This window comes from Macaca nemestrina, chromosome 18 (assembly GCF_043159975.1).
Source record: "Macaca nemestrina isolate mMacNem1 chromosome 18, mMacNem.hap1, whole genome shotgun sequence".
NCBI classification, from domain to species: Eukaryota; Metazoa; Chordata; class Mammalia; order Primates; family Cercopithecidae; genus Macaca; species Macaca nemestrina.
The window spans coordinates 12,325,334-12,339,319 of record NC_092142.1 but is presented as its reverse complement, the minus strand read 5'-3'; the positions used below and the strand labels follow the sequence as shown (position 1 = coordinate 12,339,319).

At 46.5% G+C, this 13,986-nt stretch overlaps 1 protein-coding gene across 2 annotated transcripts in view; it reads left to right on the top strand.

Moving 5' to 3' along the window:
- The window catches only part of LOC105467752 (G1 to S phase transition 1), a 120,016-nt gene that overhangs the window by 10,197 nt on the left and 95,833 nt on the right, over positions 1-13,986 (top strand). The window contains exons 4-6 of one of the 2 annotated variants that reach the window (XM_071083661.1): positions 5,616-5,733; positions 8,036-8,106; positions 10,777-10,866. The gene's annotated coding sequence lies outside the window, so the exon portion shown is untranslated. The remainder of the gene's footprint in view (positions 1-5,615; positions 5,734-8,035; positions 8,107-10,776; positions 10,867-13,986) is intronic. The other variant, XM_071083662.1, reaches the window with a different exon arrangement.

Genomic DNA, 13,986 nt, shown 5'->3' with positions numbered 1-13,986 from the left:
TAACTGTATCTCTATACGAATGAGCAAACCCTTTCTAGTGCATACAGTTCAAAATGAAAGAAGCCTGAAAAGAACACAAAACTAACAAGAACACAAATGAACATCAGGCAACAAGTTAGAAATACTGGCCCTCTGGCGTACCCATAAACTGCATACAGGTTAGTTTCTTCTTCAACGTGAAACAGCCTGAAGGAGGTGAGCCTTGCACTTAGGGGAGCTGGAGGAGATGAAACAGTTTGGAGCTGGGGTCTGAAAAGGAGGGAGCCCAGGAGCCCTGCTCAGCAAGTCCTGCAAAGGCAGAGTCCAGTGCAAAGACCTTCTTCCTCCCTCCCTCTCCCTCGGACTTAGATCTTTGCACGTTCCTCAGAAGCCTTATTTGCTTACCAACATGAAAAGGCTAATTTGACATGGGGCCAATTCTCGAGGCTCTCTGCTTGTTTTCCACAAAGATTCCCTTTGAAGATCAGCTCCTCTGAACTGCTCTCCCTCCACGCTATCAGAAGTGCCACATTCTGTCGGCTTTTTAGAATTTTTCAATGCGGCTTCACTCTGATTTCCAGGGTGCCTTGACTGTTGGCAACTGGAAGGCTCATGGTGAAGTTTAATTTTTCTTTTTTCCTTTTTTTGGGGGACGGAGTTTAGCTCTTGTCACTCAGGCTGGAGTGCAGTGGTGCAATCTCAGCTCACTGCAACCTCTGCCTCCTTGGTTCAAGCGATTCTCCAGCCTCAACCTCCCGAGTAGCTGGGATTACAGGAGCCCGCCACCACGCCCAGCTAATTTTTTGTATTTTTAGTAGAGACGGGGTTTCATCATGTTGGCTAGGCTTGTCTTGAAATCCTGAACTCTCATGTGATCCACCCACCTCGGCCTCCTAAAGTGCTGGGATTACAGGCGACACCCACCGTGCCCAGCCTAATTTTTAATTTTTTTGTAGAGATGAGGTCCCACTATGTTGCCCATGACTGGTCTCAAACTTCTGGGCTCATGAGATCCTCCCGTCCACGCTTCCCAAAGTCCTAGGATTACAGGCGTGAGCCACCACACTCAGCCTGACTTTATTATTATTATTTTTATAGTAGTTCTAGATTCACATCCCCTCTATCATAAGAGGAGTGAGTATCAAGCACGCACACGCAGCTCAAAACACTTTGCCCAGCCACACCCCCACGGGAGACAGCAGTGACAAATCTTTAGCAATAAACAGAAGTTTAACTAAGCTATGCTACATTAAGGGCTGGTTAATTTCGTGCCAGCCACCGTGGTCATACAATTAGCCCGAGTCAATAGGAATCGGCATAGAGGGTGTTTTAGATCTGGCAATAAAGCTAAACTCCATCTAAACTGTAAAACCCTAGCTGATGTAAAATAAACTACGAAAGTGGCTTTAAAACTTCTGAACACACAATAGCCAAGGCCCAAAATGGGATTAGACACCCCACTACAGAGATATCCCATATACCTCTTGCCTATACACATGCACAGCATCCCTGATGATCAAAATCCCCCAGCAGTACAGTACATTTGTTGCAATCAACAAACCTACATTGCCAAATCATTGTCATCCAAGTCCATAGTCTACATTAGGGTTCACTCTTGGTGACGTGTATCCATCATCATAGAATCATACAGAGTAGTTTTACTGCCCTGAAACTCTTCTGCTTCCTTTCTCCTCATCCCTCCCCACCTAATCCCTGCAATGACTGATCTTTTTACTGTCTCCATAGTTTTGCCTTTTCCAGAATGTCATCTTTGAAATCATACAGTATGTCACCTTTTTATTTATTTATTTTTTTGAGGCAGAGTCTCTCTCTGTCACCCAGGCTGAGTGTAGTGGCATAATCTCAGCTCACTGCAAGCTCCGCCTCCTGGGTTCACACCATTCTCCTGCCTCAGCCTCCCGAGTAGCTGGGATTACAGGTGTCTGCCACCACACCCGGCGAATTTTTTTTTTTTTTTTTTTTTTCTAGTAGAGACGGGGTTTCACCGTGTTAGCCAGGATGGTCTCGATCTGCTGAGCTCGTGATCCGCCCTTCTCAGCCTCCCAAAGTGCTGGGATTACAGGCTTGAGCCACCGCGCCCAGCCGGATTTCTTTCATTTAGTAATATGCATTTAACTTTCTTCCATGTCTTTTCACACTTCGATAGCTTATTTCTTTTTAGCCCTGAGTAATATTCTGTCATCTAGATGTACCACAGTTTAGTTATCCATTCACCTACTAATGAACATCTTAGTTGCTTCCAAGTTTTGGAAATTATGAGTAAAACTGCTATAAACTTTAATTTCTGTTTCTTTTTTTTTTTTTTTTGGAGACAGAATCTCACCTTGTCGCCCAGGCTGGAGTGCAGTGGCGCAATCTCGGCTCACTGCAAGCTCTGCCTCCCGGGTTCATGCCATTCTCCTGCCTCAGCCTCCTGAGTAGCTGGTACTACAGGCGCCCGCCACCACGCCCAGCTAAATTTTTTTTGTATTTTTAGTAGAGATGGAGTTTCACCATGTTAGCTAGGATGGTCTCGATCTCCTGACCTCATGATCCACCCGCCTTGGCCTCCCAAAGTGCTGGGATTACAGGCATGAGCCAGTGCACCCAGCTCCTACTGACACCTTGATTTCAGCCTTCTGTCTTCCAGAGTTGGGAGATAATTAATTCTATGTTTGTTTGTTTGTTTGAAATGGGGTCTCACTCTATTGCCCAGGCTGGAGTGCAATGGCACAGTCACAGCTCAAGGAATCCTCCTGCCTCAGCCCCCTAAGCAGCTGGGACCACAGGTGTGTATTTATTTATTTATTTATAGAGGCAAGTCTCACTGTATTGCCTGGGCTGGACTCAAACTCCTGGGATCAAGTGATCCTCCTGCCTCAGCCTCCCAAGTAGCTGAGACCACAGGTGCATGTCACCATAACTGGCTAATTTTTTTTTTAAGAGATAGGGTCTCACTATGTTGTCCAGGGTCATCCTGAACTCTGGGGCTCAAGTAATTCTACCACCTCAGCCTCCCAAAATGCTGGGATTACAGGCATGAGCCACTGTGCCCAGTCTTTTTTTTTTTTTTTTTTTTTTTTTTTTTGACACCAAAGTTGTGGTCCTTTGTTACAGGGAAGGAAGGAAGGAAGGAGGCAGGGAGGGAGGGAGGGAGGGGAGCAGGGAGGGAGGGAGAGGGAGGGAGGAAGGAAGGAAGGAGAGAAAGAGAAAGAAAGAAAGAGAGAAAGAAAAGAAAGAAAAAGAGAAAGAAAAAGAAAAAGAAAGAAAGAAGAAAAAGAAAGAAAGAAAGAAAGAAAGAAAGAAAGAAAGAAAAAGAAAGAAAGAAAGAAAGTAAGTTAATTTAACATATAGGCAAGGCTCAGTGGCTCATGCCTGTAACCCCAGCACTTTCGAAGGCCGAGGACAGGCTGTGTCAGCAAGGCCCTGCTCTCTCTGTAGCTTCTACCCAAGGATCCTAGCAAACAAATGCAGAAGGTGAGATTCAGTCTGGAACCCATCAGGTAGAGAGAAGGCAGCCCTGTGACCCAGCTGGGAAGAGTGCCCTAGGCAAAGAGGACTGCAACAGTGATACCCCTGAGGCAAGGAGGGACTCAGTTGAGCTGGAGGACCTGTAAGAGGCCCTGTGTGGCTGGAGCATATTGGAAGTGAGAATAGAGGGGCGAGCAGGTCACCGATCAGGCAGGGCCCTGAAGGATTAGGAGTCAGAGTTTTAGTCCCAGTGCACTGGGAGGCTCTGGTGCATTTGGAGAAAGGGAGTGTTGTGGTCCAATTACAGCACAGAAACTATTTCACTTAACTCTATGGTGACAAGGAACAGAGATTTGGTGCTAAACTGCAGGGGTGGGGGTGGAGGGGTGTGTGTGTGATGTATGCGTGTGTGTGGTGTGTGTGTGTGGTATGTGTGTGTGTGGTGTGTGTGTGTGTGTGTTCTGACGACACTGTATTAGCCTAAATTCCCTGGGAAATGGAGCCTTAGACAAGGATGGAAGTGCTAATGCTTTATCTGGGAGACACAAACAGTGCAGGAACGATGAGAGAAAAGGAAAGTGAAGAAAGGGAGGATGGAAAGTGATATAAATAATGAGGGCTATGGGCAGAATTGGGTCCCCCCAAAATTCATAAGTTGAATTTGTTTCTTCCTTTTTTTTTTTTTTGAGACAGAGTCTTGCTCTGCCACCCAGGCTGGAGTGCAGTGGCGTGATCATAGCTCACTGCAGCCTCGACCTCTTGGGCTCAAGTGATCCTCCCACCTCAGCCTCCCGAGCAACTGGGACCATGGGCACACACCACCACACCCAGCTAACGTTTTCTTTCCCTTTTTTTTTTTTTTTTTTTTGAGACCGTCTCACTCTGTTGCCCAGGCTAGAGTACAGTGGTGCGATCTCGGCTCACTGCAACCTCTGCCTCCCTGGTTCAAGCGATTCTCCTGTCTCAGCCTCCCGAGTAGCTGGGATTACAGTTGCATGCCACCACACCTGGCTAATTTTTGTGTTTTTAGTAAAGACAAGGTTTCGCCATGTTGGACAGACTAGTCTTGAACTCCTGACCTCAAGTGATCAGCCCATCTCGGCCAACTAAAGTGCTGGGATTACAGGCGTGAGCCACTGCACCCGGCCATCACTACCATTCTTATATTCTGAGTTAGAACAGAGCATCCCTTTCATTAGATGGCTGGTGCTTTTCAGAAAAGAAATTGACCAGTATTCATGTTTGTATCAACCTCTGCTCCATCACCTAGCAAATGTTTTGCCTATGGGAGCCATCTGGTAGAGACTTGTTTTGTTTTGTTTTTTGGTTTTTTTTTTTTTTTGAGACCAAGTCTCGCTCTGTCGCCCAAGCTAGAGTGCAGTGGCACGATCTGGGCTCACTGCAAGCTCCGCCTCCTGGGTTCACGCCATTCTCCTGTCTCGCCCTCCCGGGTAGCTGGGACTATAGGCACGTGCCACCACACCCGGCTGATTTTTTTTTTATTTTTAGTAGAGACGGGGTTTCACCGTGTTAGCCAGGATGGTCTCGATCTCCTGACTTGTTAAGTAAGTCTATATCCTGTTGTAGGGTATTAGCCCAAAACACTCCCTACAGCAGGCATCCTAGCTTGTTTTTCTCCTGCCCTCTCCCTACCCCAAGAACCATGCACCCTGTTTCTAGTAGCACCCGTTTAGAATCCATCGCTGCCACATTCTCTGTCATTGAGATTCTGGTGGGGCCTTTAACCACCATTCCTCCTTCTCCCGTCACCTGCCTGGTTTCAGTGGCTGGTGCCCATAATACTGTAAAATATAACCGATTACCATCCCTTGGTCTCCAGTCTGTGGGTGCAGCTGTTAACTCCACCAGAGTCCCTGAACCACAACAAGCTTTTTGCTGAGACATTTGAGAAAGAACCTCTTGTTGCCTTTCCTACTGAATTTGAGAGGGTGGCTGCAACCATTTCATGACCCACTAGCCAGACTTGGTCTCAAAATTGAGCCATGAAACAGGAGACTGGATCTGAGATGTAAAGAGGGAGAAACAAGCCGTGCCTGGAGTTATGTGAGCCAATACATTCCTTTTTTGCTTAAATCAGTTTGGTTTGTCTTTCTAGCGCTATTTATTTATTTATTTATTTGTTTGTTTGTTTGTTTATTTGACAGGGTCTCGCTCTATTGTCCAGGCTGGAGTACAGTGGTGCGATCTCAGCTCACTACAAACTCCCCCTCCCAGGTTCAAGTGATTCTCCTGCCTCGGCCTCCCAGGTACCTGGGACTGCAGGTACACACCACCACACCCACCTAATTTTTGTATTTTTCGTAGAGACAGGGTTTTGCTGTGTTGCCTAGGCGTGAGCCACCACGCCCGGCCTAATGCACACTTTCTTTCCCTGACTTGGGCTGTCATTTAGATACAAGTGCAACTGCACAACACAGGGAATTTTCCAACAGGCAGTAATCACCGTGATTTGGGGTCCTGGAAAAGTCCCTTTATGATCATGCAGGCTTGGTCAGGTTCCTTTTTTTTTTTTTTTTTTGAGATGGAATTTTGCTCTTGTTGCCCAGGCTGAAGTGCAACAGCGCGATCTCGGCTCACCGCAAACTCCACCTTCCAGGATCAAGTAATTCTCCTGCCTCGGCCTCCCGAGTAGCTGGGATTACAGGCACCTGCCACCACGCCTGGCTAATTTTGTATTTTTAGTAGAGATGGGGTTTGTCCGTGTTGGTCAGGCTGGTCTCAAACTCCTGACCTCAAGTGATTTGCCTGTCTCAGCCTCCTAGAGTGCTGGGATTACAGGCGTGAGCCACCATGCCAGGCCTAGAACTCATTTTTTTAGAAGGATCCTAGCATTCATCCATTCATGAGCTCAGAGCCTTCATGACTTAATCACCTCTTAAAAATCTCACCTCCCAACACTGTTGCACCAGGGATTCAGTTTCCAACACGTGAATTTTGGGGGACACATTCAAACCACAGCACTGCCTGAGGCCTCAATTCTACCCTCCCAGCCTATGGCGCTTTGGCCAAAAGCCTCTCTGTTTCTCCTATTAACTTTTAGGAGAATTTCTAATTTTAGTAAATGGTAATGACCAGCATGCTCACTTTGCTGAGAGCTCTCCTGGGCTGGCTAGAACGTCAAGGCCTCTTCGTATTTCCGTTTTCAGTCATTTATTCCCTTCCTTGCTGGACCTATTTTTAAAATTTACCAAATCAAACAAAAGCAGTTTCAGAAAAACAGCTGGCCACATCACAGTTTGGTTCAGTTCTACAGAAAGTCTGACTCTGTGAAAGCTCTTTAAAAAAGAAAGGGGCCAGGTGCAGTGGCTCACGCCTGTAATCCCAGCACTTTGGGAGCCTGACGCAGGTGGATCATGAGGTCAGGAGTTTGAGACCAGCCTGGCCAACACAGTGAAACCACTTCTTTACTAGAAATACAAAAAATTAGCTGTGTGTGGTGGAGGGCACGAGTAATCCCAGCTACTTGGGAGGCTGAGGCAGGAGAATCGCTTGAACCCGGGAGGTGGAGATTGCAGTGAGCCAAGATCGAACCACTGCCCTCCAGCCTGGGCGACAATGCGAGACTCTGTTTTAAAAAAAAAAAACAAACAGAAAGGTTCCCACTAATTTAGCCTTTCCAATCGATGAGAGCTGCCAACCTTATTAAGTAGTGAGAGCTTTGGTGAGAGCTCTGAGTCAATAGGATGGCAGTTACAATATTTAAACTCAAATTCTTTTCACATATGAGTTTTTTTTTTTTTTTAGCAGCTAATAGATATTTCCTTTACCTTGCACTCGATTCCCCAAATCTGATATATGATAATAAAATTATGAATATATGAATAATTTGCACACATTAAATTTTGCAATTGCTCTGAAAAGTGTTACCATGCATTTTAAATATTTTTTTGAAATTTCCTGATTAAGAGGTTTTGGAAATCAGTTTGGAACTATGATTAAAATGAATTCCTTTATTTCTACGTTTAAGATTCTGTCGATGGTGCAGACGACATGATTTTAATGTAAATGTGAGCCTACTTTTAAGTCTTTTACTTAATGTGTTTTCATTGTGAATCTAATGATATGCAAACTCAAGCTTTCAAAATAGATGTCTCTTCCACTTTTTTTTTTTGAGACGGAGTCTCGCTCTGTCGCCCGGGCTGGAGTGCAGTGGCCGGATCTCAGCTCACTGCAAGCTCCGCCTCCCGGGTTCACGCCATTCTCCTGCCTCAGCCTCCCTAGTAGCTGGGACTACAGGCGCCCACCACCTCGCCCGGCTAGTTTTTTGTATTTTTTTAGTAGAGACGGGGTTTCACCGTGTTAGCCAGGATGGTCTCGATCTCCCGACCTCGTGATCCGCCCGTCTCGGCCTCCCAAAGTGCTGGGATTACAGGCTTGAGCCACCGCGCCCGGCCTAACTCTGCGTTTTTCATTATTTTAATAGTTACTGGAAAAGTTCACTTTGGACATGTGATTTTTCTAACACTTATTGCCATCCTCACAGAGGATTCATTTTGTATAGCCTTGTGTCTAGCTTCAATACAAAACAAATGCTGACCTAAATAATGAAAGCTTCCATTCACAGGGCTCTTGGGAGATGCTGTGTGCTGTGCTGCGTGTTTTGCAACGAGCTGATCTTCTCATCAATCCGGTAAGGTAGGTGCAATTCTTATTATTACTCCCATTCCACAGATGGGTAGACTAAGGCTGAGGCTGAGAAGTTACAGCTCTTGCCCAAGGTCCAACAGCAAGAATAGGGCAATAGGGCCAGGCACAGTGGCTCACACCTGTAATCCCGGCATTTTGGGAGGCTGAGGTGGGAGAATCAGATGAGCCCAGGAGTTCAAGACCAGCCGGTCAATGTAGTGAGACCTCATCTCTACTAAAAAAAAATTTTTTTTAATTACCCAGGCGTGGTGTCACACACCTGTAGTCCCAGCCACTCAGGAGGCTGAGGCAGGCAGATTGCTTGAGCCTAAAAATTTGAGACAGCAGTGAGCTATGACCATGCCACTGCACTCCAGCCTGGGTGACAGAGACCATGTCTAAAAAAAAAGAGTAGGGTGGCCAGGCGCGGTGGCTTAAGCCTGTAATCCCAGCACTTTGCGAGGCCGAGACAGGCAGATCGCGAGGTCAGGAGATTGAGACCATCCTGGCTAACACGGTGAAACCCCGTCTCTACTAAAAACTACAAAAAACTAGCCGGGCGAGGTGGCGGGCGCCCGTAGTCCCAGCTACTCTGGGAGATTGAGGCAGAAGAATGGCGTAAACCCGGGAGGCAGAGCTTGCAGTGAGCTGAGATCTGGCCACTGCACTCCAGCCTAGGCGTCAGAGCGAGACTCTGTCTCAAAAAAAAAAAAAAAAAAAAAAAAAAACAAAGAGTAGGGCAATGGGTAAAAACTAAAGAGTTTAAAGTAGAAAAGTAAGATCAGATTTGTGTTAAAAAGAGGAGAAAAGGTAGATGAAAAGCTGTTATAATAATTCAGTGGGAGCAATGGACAGGATTTAGAGTGATGAACCCAAGACAAGCTAAAGTTGATTAAATGGTACAGTGGACTAGATGTAAAGGAAATGATTCACCCAAAAAAATTTAGGCAAGGCACGGTGGCTCATGCCTGTAATCCCGCACTTTGGTAAGCCAAGGAGGGCAGATCACTAGAGGTCAGGAGATGGAGACCAGCCTGGTCAACATGGTGAAACTCCGTCTCTACTAAAAATAGAAAAATTAGCTGGGTGTGGTGGTGGGCACCTGTAATCCCAGCTACTCAGGAGGCTGAGGCAGGAGAATCCCTTGAACCCAGAAGGCGGAGGTTTCAGTGAGCCGAAACCTGCACTGCACTCCAGCCTGGGAGACAGACTGAGACTCCATCTTAGAAAAAAAAAAAAAAAAAAAAGCCCATTCTGCCTGTTTCGTGAGAAGAGACTGCCATGGAGACAGAGGGGAAGCTGCAGACAGTTAAGAGGTAAGGTAGGTGCAATTCTTATTATTACTCCCATTCCACAGATGAGTAGGCTAAGGCTGAGGCTGAGAAGTTACAGCTCTTGCCCAAGGTCCAACAGCAAGAATAGGGCAACGGGGCCAGGCGCGGTGGCTCACACCTATAATCCTGGCACTTTGGGATCGGATCAGATGGGGCGGGAGGATCAGATGAGCCCAGGAGGTCAAGACCAGTCTGGCCAACATAGTGAAACCCCGTTTCTACAAAAACTACAAAAGTTTGGCTGGGCGTGGTGGCTCACGAGGTCCCAGCCTTTGGGAGGCCAAGGCAGGTGGATCATGAGGTTAGGAGATGGAAACCATCCTGGCTAACATAGTGAAACCCTCTCTCAACTAAAAATACAAAACTTAGCCGGGCACTGTGGCACACGCCTGTAGTCCCAGCTACTCGGGAGGCTGAGGGAAGACAATCGCTTGAACCCAGAAGGTGGAGGTTGCAGTGAGCTGAGATCGCAGCACTGCACTCCAGCCTGGGCAACAGAGCGAGACTCCATCTCAAAAGAATAATAATAATAATAATAATAATAATAATTAATTAATTAAAAATAAAAACAATAGCCATCTTGGCAACAACTGGTGCTACCTAAATGAGGAGGCAGGGCCAGCTGTGGAGCCCTCCTGGGGGCCTGGCCAGCAGGGTACCTGTCGTCCACCCCCTAGTGCCTGGTACCCCTGCGGTGAAGCCAGCTGAGCATGGAGACTGAGAGCCTGCCAAGAGCAAGAGAGGTTTTCAGGAGGGGACCTGGAGAAGCCTGGTTCCAATGCCAGCATGAGCATCCGGTTCTTAGTCAGTGTCCCTCCTGGGCATTCTGCAGGAAATCTTCTCTTCTCTTCTCTTCTCTTTTCTCTTCTCTTCTCTTCTCTTCTCTTCTCTTCTCTTCTCTTCTCTTCAGACAGAGTCTCACTCTGTCACCCAGGCTGGAGTGCAATGGTAAGATCTCAGCTCACTGCAACCTCTACCTCCTGGGTTCAAGCAATTCTCCTGCCTCAGCCTCCCAAGTAGCTGGGACTACAGGTGCCCGCCACCACGTCCGGCTAATTTTTGTATTTTTAATAGAGACAGGGTTTCACCACATTGGCCAGGCTGGTCTCAAACTCCTGACCTCAGGTGATCTGCCCGCCTCAGCCTCCCAAAGTACTGGGATTACAGGTGTGAGCCACTGCGCCCTGCAAGAGATCATTTCTCATCCAGACGGCTACTGAGAGCAGGACCCCAGAGAGTGTTCATTTTTGAGTGCAATGTGGGAAACAGGCCTTGAACCCACCCTGTGGGCTTTCCACTAAGAGCCCACAGAGCCGGGTTCAAGGCTTGGTTCTCCCACTTACAGGGCTTGAGCAATTCACTTTCCCTCCCTGAGTCTTGGTGACCTGTGCTGTGAAATAGAGACACCTACCACCTGCTGTCAGAGCCCATCAAGGTAAGAACACAAGAGGAAGGTGCCCATCAACATGGGTCCTCTTCATGGAAGAGGGGCAGAGGAAAGATTCATGCATGATTAATGACTGGCGGCAATTTCCTGCCTGCCTTTGAAATGAATCAAAAATAAGTGAAAAAGCATGACTGAGGCAAGGCATTTGGGTCTGCAGGGACTCTGCAGTGGACCAGAGGAGGCCTGGGGCTGGCTGAGTCATCTAAGTGGGTGATCGGTTTTTTCCTGTTTTCAAAAAGAGAGCCAGGTTCCAGAGGGGATACGTGGAGTGGGATTAAACGTTTTCCTCCAAGCATCCTCCCAGTGGAAGCCTTCCCAAGCAGCATCATCGGGTAAATTTCCGTTGCCACTATCTGAAAGAACTGGGAGGAGGAATGGCAAATTTCTTTTTTCTTTTTTTTTTTTTCTTTCTTTCTTTTTTTTTTTTTTTTTTGAGACAGAATCTCTCTCTGTCACCCAAACTGGAGTCCAGTGGTACAATCTTGGCTCACTGCAACCTCCGCCTCTTGGGTTCAAGCAATTCTCCTGCCCCAGCCTCCCAAGTAGCTAGCTGGGAATACAGAGGTGTGCCACCACACCTGGCTATTTTTTTTTTTTTTTTTTTGGTATTTTTAGTAGAGACAGAATTTCACCATGTTGGCCAGGATGGTCTCGATCTTCTGACCTCATGATCCACCTGCCTCAGCCTCCCAAAGTGCTGGGATTACAGGCGTGAGCCACCACGTCCAGCTGGAATGGCAAATTTCTGATCCAAAGATAGTGTCTCTCTAAATCTCAAAATTTTTTTTTTTTTTTTTTTTTTTTGAGACAGAGTTTCACTCGGTCACCTAGGCTAGAGTACAGTGGTACCATCTTGGTTCACTGCAAACTCCGCCTCCCAGGTTCAAGTGATTCTCATGCCTCAGCCTCCAGAGTAGCTTGGATTACAGACATGTACGGCCACAGCTGGCTAATTTTTGTATTTTTAGTAGAGATGGAGTTTCACCATGTTGGCCAGGCTGGTCTCAGACTCCTGGCCTCAATCCACAATGCTGGGATTATAGGTGTGAGCCACCGCGCCCAGCCTAAATTCTGAAATCCTTATAGCTGAAATGAATTACTTCAAAATAAGACAAGAGAGGCAGATGTAGTTACGTGTATAGATTAGACCAGGTCAGCCTGACTTGATGGGTAATGGGTATGTGAGGGGTTTTTTTTTAATCAATAAAAGTTTGTTTTTAAATAGCAAAAAGTTATTTTAAATATAATATCCAATACTCAATATGTATCGAGCCTTTTTTCTTTTTAAAACAAATTTTTATTTCTCAATTATACCTAAAAGAGTCTTTTTAAAGTTAATATTCTTTTTTTTTTCTTTCTTCTTTTTTTTTTTTTTTTAGGGACAGAGTCTTACCTTGTCACCCAGGCTAGAGTGCAGTGGTGCAATCATAACTCACTGTAACCTTAAACCCCTGGGTTCAAGTGATTCTTCTGCCTCAGCCTCCCCAGAAGCTGGGATTATAGGCATGCAACCACAACTGGCTAATTTTTTTTTTCAGAGATGGGGTCTCGCTATGTTGCCCAGGCTGGTCTTGAACTTCTGGTCTCAAGTGATCCTTCCACCCCAGTCTTCCAAAGTGTTGGGATTACAGGCATTAGCCACCACACCTGGCCTAAAATTAATATTCTTTAATGAAGCAATTCCACTTTTAGGAATTTCACGTGAAAGAGATGCAAAGCAGATTACTAGAAAGAGCTGGGTGGTTTTTAATTGCAAAAAAATTGGAAATAACCAAAATGCCTATTAATAAAAGACTGCTTAAAAATTATAGTATGCCTGATCAATAGAATGCTAAGCACTGTTTACAAAAGAAAGATGATATGAGGCTGGGTGCGGTGGCTTATGCCTGTAGTCCCAGGACTTTGGGAGGTCGAGATGGGCAAATCACTTGAGGTCAGGAGGTGGAGACTAGCCTGGCCAACTTGGTGAAACCCCGTCTCTACTAAAAATACAAAAACTAGCCGGGCATGTTAGCGTGCACCTGTAATCCCAGCTATTCCGGAGGCTGAGGCAGGAGAATTGCGCCACTGCATTCCAGCCCAGACCACAGAGCAAGAGACTCCGTCTCAAAAAAAAAAAAAAAATTAAAGTAAATAAATAAGTAAATAAAACAAAGGATGATATGAAAGCAAAAAATAAACTAAGAAAAATGTTTGCATCTCACACCAGGCGCGGTGGCTCACACCTGTAATCCTAGCACTTTGAGACGCCGAGGCAGGTGAATCATGAGGTCAGGAGATCGAGACCGTCCTGGCTAACACGGTGAAACCCCGTCCCTACTAAAGATACAAAAAGTTAGCCAGGCATGGTGGCGGTGCCTGTAGTCTCAGCTACTCGGGAGGCTGAGGCAGGAGAATCGCTTGAACCCAGGAGGCGGAGGTTGCAGTGAGCCAAGATTGCACCACTGCACTCCAGCCTGGGTGACAAAGCGAGACTCCATCTCAAAAAAAAAAGGAAGGAAGGAAGGCAGGCAGAGAGAGAGAGAGAGACAAGAAAGAGAGAGGAAGGAAGGAAGGAAGGGAGGTAGGGAGGGAGGGAGGGAGGGAAGGAGGGAGGGAGGGAAGGAGGGAGGGAGGGAGGGAAGGAGGGAGGGAGGGAGGGTGGCCATAGTACCCTATTAAGTTTCAGGTGTAGGGATTAGTCATCGAATATTATTAAGATGGGTCCTATTTCCATTTGAAATGTAAATATCATGTACATGACAATAGATTCTTTCATACAGATTCAAGATCAAAACCTTGAAGATACCTGCTGAGATAGACTGTTGACTCCAGGGGTTTCTTGCTTTTTTTTTTTTTTTTTTTTGAGATGAGTCTTGCTCTATCGTCCAGGCTGCAGTGCAGTGGCTTGATCTCGGCTTACTGCAAGCTCTGCCTCCCCGGTTCATGCCGTTCTCCTGCCTCAGCCTCCCGAGTACCTGGGACTACAGGCACCCACCACCACGCCCAGCTAATTTTTTTCTTTTTTTTTCTTTTTTTTTTTTTTTTGGAGACGGAGTCTCTCTCTGTCCCACTGGCTGGAGTGCAGTGGTGCGATCTCGGCTCACTGCAAGCTCCGCTTCCCGGGTT